The following is a 7,500-nucleotide window of genomic DNA, read 5'->3' as shown; positions in this document are numbered from 1 at the left end:
AATCAGTTTAAAACTGTGTGGAAATTTCTGCTGCTCTAACAAACACCACACACATCCTGAAACACAGAAAAAAACACTCCAACATTATAACAGCACAGACCAACACCAACACCACAAACCAACACCAACACCACAGACCAACAACATAAACCAACACCAACACCACAGACAACTCCACAAACCAACACCACAGACAAACACCATAAATCGACACCCAACACCACAGACCAACACTACAAACCAACGCCACAGACAAACATGACAAAACAACATAAACACTACAGACAAACTCCGATTCCAAAGACCAACACCACAAACCAGCACCACAGATTAGAACCACAAACCAACACAGAACTACAGCAAAAACCAACACCACAGACCAACAGCAACACTACAGACCATCACCAACGCCACAGACCATCACCAACGCCACAGACCAACACCACAGACCAACACCAACACCACAGACCAACGCTACAGACCATCACTAACACCACAGAAAAAACACCACAGAAAAAACACCACAGATCAACACCAACACCACAGACCAACACCACAGACCAACACCACAGACCATCACCAACAATACAGAAAAAACACCACAGACCAACACTACAGACCAACACCAACACCACAGGCCAACACCACAGACCAACACCACAGACCAACACTACAGACCAACACCAACACAACACCACAGACCAACACTACAGACCATCACCAACACCACAGAAAAAACACCACAGACCAGCACTACAGACCATCACCAACACCACAGACCAACACCAACACCACAGACCAACACTACAGACCATCACCAACACCACAGACCAACACCATCACCACAGGCCAACACCACAGACCAACACCAACACCACAGACCAAAACTACAGACCGTCACCAACACCACAGACCACCACCAGCAATACATAAAAAACACCACAGATCATCACCACAGACCATCACCAACACCACAGACCAACACCAACACCACAGACCAACACCAACACCACAGAAAAACACCACAGACCATCACCACAGACCATCACCAACACCACAGACCAACACCATCACCACAGAAAAAACACCCCAGACCATCACCAACACCACAGACCAACACCATCACCACAGAAAAAACACCCCAGACCAACGTCAACACAACATTATTTCACCTGATCACATTTTAAACCATAAATTATAAATCCATTTGACATTACACACACACACACACACACACACACACACACACACACACACACACACACACACACACACACACACACACACACACACACACACACACACACACACACACACACACACACACACACACACACACACTTTGTGTACTGAACTCTGATGTGAGCTCATGTGTGAACTCAGCAGTGGCAAACTTCAGTCATGTGTGAAGGAGCTCGGGCTCGTGGTAAAGCAGCAGTCAGATGTATTTCTATCCTGGTTTGTTAACGAGAGCAGGAAGGTTTTTGGCATCTTTGCCTTCCTGTCTTTGTGTGTGTGTGTGTGTGTGTGTGTGTGTGTGTGTGTGTGTGTGTGTGTGTGTGTGTGTGTGTGTGTGTGTGTGTGTGTGTGTGTGTGTGTGACATGAACCTGCCACTGTAATTCGGGTCAGTGAGACTAAACCAGCTCCAACCAGATGGAAAGCTGAGATTAGAAATGAAGGATATTTTATCTTTTAACTCACGGATCTTATTTGTGGGATTGTGGCAAATTTGTGGCATATTGTCCGTAGTTGTATTAAAAAGGGGCGGAGTTATAATGAATATATTATAAAGAGGTGTGGTCAGAGGATAACGAGCTCTTTGATTTTTATTGGTAAAGCTACTACAACAACTGATCTGATCTCATCGGCGCTCAAGTCACATGACTCACCTGGACTCTGATTCTGTTCATGGCTTGCTGTTCAGATCCATCTCATCTCACTGTGTGTGTGTGTGTGTGTGTGTGTGTGTGTGTGTGTGTGTGTGTGTGTGTGTGTGTGTGTGTGTTTACATCCTCTGGAGCAGAAAGTGAAAGAAGTGAGGCAGGAAACATTAATGCTCCGCTGATGTACACACTCTGAGCAGAAAGGTAAAAAAAAAAAAACAAGGAGGAAGGAAAAAAAATCATCTTACCACGAGTGGAGAGAGAGAGAGAGAGAGAGAGAGAGAGAGAGAGAGAGAGAGAGAGAGAATAGGGAAGGTGCTATAAGAGTGAGTTTAAGTAAGAGAGAACAAATGCGTGACAGAACGAAAGAAAGATAGAAAGAAAGAAATAATGACCGTCGGCTTCAGAGAACAAACAAAAATGATTTGGAGAGAGAGAGAGAGAGAGAGAGAGAGAGAGATGAAGGTGTGTAGTGACATCAGCATCATTAGTGTAATAACTGAGGTTAGTGTTAATTCTTGTTTAGACGCCAAACAAGATCTTGACACATCGTTACACTCAACAAACATGAGTGGACACTACATTTTAGGGCCCTAGGTAGGGAGTGTGCACTACAGCCTGTCAGACCCAGGACATAAGGCGTGGCCTGTATAAGGGGCGGATCTCTGGAACATACATGCCACACCTCAGATCTAAACTCTGTTCAGAAGTCGTGTTACGCACACGCTTGTGGGCGGAGTTTGAGTATAAGGGGGCGTGTCTTAGTGACACATTAAGGTCCAGCATTGCTGTGTGAGAGTAAAATTCCTAGACAGTGTCGTTTGATAGAGTACATTCTCTTTCTGACGGAGAAGGTCTCTGATGACGCTGCAGACCTCGGGTTCTCTCTCGGTCTTCACGGTCGGAGGCGTTTCAGCCTGCGGTTCTCAGTAACAATGAATCATGACATTTGGACAGAAAAAGAACTTCCTGTGTTTGTGTTGCAGATTCTGTGGAGTGATGCGGACGTCCCGGGGTCCAGGGCTGTTGAGTCTGAACACACATACAACAGGAAGTCCGGCTAATGCGAAGAACACGCAAGATATGGTGAGTGTGAGACACACACACACACACACACACACACACACACACACACACACACACACACACACACTACGGACAATTTCCCAGAGATGCCAATCAACCTACCATGCATGTCTTTGGACCGGGGGAGGAAACCCCCGAGGCACGGGGAGAACATGCAAACTTCACACACACAAGGTGGAGGCGGGAATCGAACCCCCGACCCTGGAGGTGTGAGGTGAACCTGCTAACCGCTAAGCCACCGTGCCCCCCCCCCTCCCTACGTACTGCAGTAGTTTAGTAAATTTTGTAGCTAAATTTAAAGACGTAACGAAAAATAATCCGAACAACGCTGAAATCCCACAATGCACAGCATGTGGCCTTGAAGAGACAGAATACCCATAATGCACTTTGATGTTTGTTTGGAACAGACTTGCACCATCATCATCATCATCATCATCAATATTATTATCATATCCTCTTCCTGCTTTGCCTTCTCCTCCTCATCATCATCTTCCTAATCCTCCTCCACATCATCATCATCATCCTCCTCTTTTTCCTTCTACCCCTTTTTCTGCTTCTCTTCTCTGTTTCAGTTGTTTTTGTTCTTTTTTCATCTTTTTCTTCTATTGCTGCTATTTTGTTGTTGTTGGTTGTTAATTGTTGTTGTTGTTCTTCTCCTTCCTCTTCCTCTTCCTCTTCCTGTCCTCCTCTATGTTATTCCATGTCTTGCTGAAGTTATATGTGTGTGTTTATGATTTCTCTTCTACAGCAGTATTGTGAAGGGGTGTGGCCTCTGTGTGTCAATCACAGTGAAGGGGTGTGACCTCTGTCAATCACATTGAAGGGGTGTGGCCTCTGTGTGTCAATGACAGTGAAGGGGTGTGACCTCTGTCAATCACATTGAAGGGGTGTGGCCTCTGTGTGTCAATGACAGTGAAGGGGTGTGACCTCTGTCAATCACATTGAAGGGGTGTGGCCTCTGTGAGTCAGTCACGTTGAAGAGGTGTGGCTTCTGTGAGTCAGTCACGTTAAAGGGGTGTGGCCTATCCAAGTCAGTCACGTTGAAAGGGTGTGGCTTCTGTGAGTCAGTCACATTGAAGGGGTGTGGCCTATGTGAGTCAGTCACGTTGAAGGGGTGTGGCATATGTGAGTCAGTCACGTTGAATGGGTGTGACCTCTGTGAGTTAGTCATGTTGAGGAGGTGTGGCTTCTGTGAGTCGGTCACGTTGAAAGGGTGTGGCCTATGTGAGTCAGTCACGTTGAAGGGGTGTGGCCTATGTGAGTCAGTCACGTTGAAGGGGTGTGGCTTCTGTGAGTCGGTCACGTTGAAGGGTGTGGCCTATGTGAGTCAGTCACGTTGAAGGGGTGTGGCCTATGTGAGTCAGTCACGTTGAAGGGGTGTGGCCTATGTGAGTCAGTCACGTTGAAGGGGTGTGGCCTCCCATTCCAACTTAGCAAAACAAGCGTCCGTATGATGTTGAATATTCTATTATTGTTTCCTAGTTGAAAGAGTAAATTATAGCTTTAAGTGCATCCTTAAAAAGACTAATCGTCTACCAAGGAAAGACACACGCAGTCCTAATTTATGCCATTAACGCTATATTAAACTGGGTTTAATTAAATCTACATACAGAGACAGAGAGAAGAAAGAGAGAGAGAGACAGAGAGAAGAGAGAGAGAGACAGAGAGAAGAGAGAGAAGTGAGAGAGAGAGAGAGAGAGAGAGAGAGAAGTGAGAGAGAGAGAAGAGAGAGGCAGAGAGAGACAGAGAGAAGAGAGAGAGAGAGAGAGAGAGAGAGAGAGAGAGAGAAGTGAGAGAGAGAGAAGAGAGATGCAGAGAGAGGCAGAGAGAGAAGCGAGAGAGAGACAGAAAGAAAAGAGAGAGAAGTAAATAGGTAGGTAGGTAGCTTAAAAAAAAACTGAGAGGAGGAGGAGGCTGTCAGGCAAACAGTGCTCTCTGCAGCCCTTCTGTTCCATCTCTACACACACACACACACACACACACACACACACACACACACACACACACACACACACACAGAATCCTCACTCCCCCACGCTGATATTGATGGTACCGTGCAGAGAGAGGCACAGCGTCGGTCTCCACGGTGACAGGTATCCATGGAGATGTCCATCAGTCACCGTGGGTCAGTGTGTTGCCATGGGGACACAGAACAGCGTGTGTGTGCGAGTGTGTCATGCTCCAGGTTCTTATCGTGTTTGTCAGCATGAGCGTTTTTCAGCGTGCCAGTCAAAGCCTAGGCTGTGTGTGTGTAACAGCAGGGCATGTGCCCATCATCTTTTATTCGAGACTCAGCAAAGCTGAACACGTTTGTCGCTACGCCTGCGTTCTGTTCAGGAGGAGGCAGAGAAACGCACTCCTTAACGCACCGCATGTGCTGCTGAGATAAAGTCTGTGCCATTCATAAGGCAACTTACAAAAAGCTGTCTTAAGAGCTCGCTTATTTTTGGACAAATTTGACGGCAGCATTGCGTGCAAACTTTCGAAATCATGTCCTTGACTAAGAAACGTCTTCACAGACGAGCGATAACACTGACGTAGATAACGCTTTCTTCCAGAACCTGTTCTTATGAGTAAAATATAGGTTTCTAATAAAACAGGATGTGATGGAACTAGCTAGCTAATATTAATTATTACTATACTGGAGGTCTTGTAAAACACCCTCTTTCCAAAAAAAATAAAAGAGCAAACCTACGATGGACAATTAAGGACAAAACGGTCATACAGGTAGATTTGAAATTTTATATCTATAATGCTTTATTATCTTACAGTTAAAACAAATAAACAACCAAAAACTACGGTTAGGGTTAGGGTTAGATGATCAAATAGGCCACGCCTACCCGATGACGCGATATCTGTTACGCTGTTCTGAAATCCCTGGAAATAAGTGCAAACCACCCCCCCACCCCCCCAGATAACATAGAACCATGAGAAAGCAGGACCTTGTTAATATAGACCTCTGGGGACATGTCCACCTACAATCCTGGTAATATTGACCCCGGGTATTGGAGATCATAAAACCCTAGGAGCATTGAACCAAGTACCCTGGGAATATAGGGCCTGTGTGATATCGGATGTAGAGGATATAAAACCTTAGGAACCTGGTAAAACAGAACCTTGGGTACATAGAACCCATGAGCATGAGGCGCTGGGAATAAAGTTCCCTATAAAGCCTTTATTATCACCACGTATACATTACAGCACAGTGGGATTCTTTTCTTCACATACCCCGACTGAGGAGGTTGGGGTCGGAGTGCAGGGGCAGCTATGATACAGCGCCCCTGGAGCAGGGAGGATTGGGGGCCGTGCTCAAGGGCCCAGCAGTGGGGGCTTGGCTGTGCTGGGCCTTGAACCCCGATCCTCTGATCAACAACCCAGAGCCTTAACCATTTGCGCCACCACTGCACCAAACCATTGAGAACTGGTTTTATACAGTAGGACTTTGATATGAAGACACTCTGGGAACATAGAACCCTGTAAACATCAGGCCATGATAATATAAGAAACTGGGGACACGGGGTACTAGTAAAAACATGGGGTACTGGAACATATAGTATATGGACCCTGGACAAGAGGGACCTGAGAGTGGGAGTGGCCAAGGGTGAAAAATCATCATAAAGATTTTCTGATTCTCATAAACGCTAACATGCTGTTAGTCAAGTGGAGTGATAGACCTGAGAAGTGCAGCATCAGCAACAGTGTGTGTGTGTGAATTAACACACAAACACACATCTTCAGTAACCATGCAACACAGCAAAGTGCACTAATGCAGAAAACGTGGAGCACAAACGCCCACGCTTAACACCGCTCGCAGCAGTGCGGGGAAGTAAGTCGACTAGCCTGCAGTGCAAACTACAGGAGAGAGAGAGAGAGAGAGAGAGAGAGAGAGAGAGAGAGAGAGAGAGGGGAAAAGGAAAAAGAGAGAGAAGTGCTGAGGTAAGTTCTCTCAAAAATAGCCGCAAGAACCTCGTGTCACGATGCGAGCGGCCGTCGTCCCTCTGCAGCGCTCGGAACATTTACACGCATGTGTAAGCCGACTGATTAATGACTTCCGCTCCGTCCAGCACTCGAGCGCTCGAGCGTATTAACATGCTTTGCACTCTGATGTGACAATTAATTTGTTGGCCAGGAGCTGGGGTGTGTTTGCATGCAGAGGCAGTGGGGGATGAGTGATATCGATCAGGAGGTTGTAGGATCAAATCCAAGTACTGCCAGAGAGCCAGGGTTGGGGCTTTATATTTATTCTGCAGCAGTCTGCTAGGGGGCCAAAGTACCAATTAGAACCGGGGTGAAGATTGCCTTAGGATGCTGGGCCTCGTTCTTCAAACCGGATACGAACGGATTTATTCGGAGAGTTTACGCTAGAAACCGTAGCAGGGACTGTTAGTGCCTCTGGTGAGCTACAGTAAGCACACACACCTCGTGTAAAACAAGCAACATACATTTCATCCAGCCTTTATGGGAGTAAAACAAGCAACACTCTACATTAACTAGCATGTTGTGCAGCAGAGATTCTTTATTATAATGTGT

At 46.3% G+C, this 7,500-nt stretch overlaps 1 protein-coding gene across 1 annotated transcript in view; it reads left to right on the top strand.

The window, feature by feature from the left end:
- The window catches only part of lrrc4ba (leucine rich repeat containing 4Ba), a 41,492-nt gene that overhangs the window by 16,498 nt on the left and 17,494 nt on the right, over positions 1-7,500 (top strand). Inside the window, exon 2 of the mRNA XM_027132560.2 lies at positions 2,871-2,970. The gene's annotated coding sequence lies outside the window, so the exon portion shown is untranslated. The remainder of the gene's footprint in view (positions 1-2,870; positions 2,971-7,500) is intronic.

This window comes from Tachysurus fulvidraco, chromosome 15, assembly GCF_022655615.1.
Source record: "Tachysurus fulvidraco isolate hzauxx_2018 chromosome 15, HZAU_PFXX_2.0, whole genome shotgun sequence".
In the NCBI taxonomy this organism is placed as follows: Eukaryota; Metazoa; Chordata; class Actinopteri; order Siluriformes; family Bagridae; genus Tachysurus; species Tachysurus fulvidraco.
The sequence above is the reverse complement of the archived record's forward strand: the minus strand, read 5'-3'. Positions and strand labels throughout refer to the sequence as shown.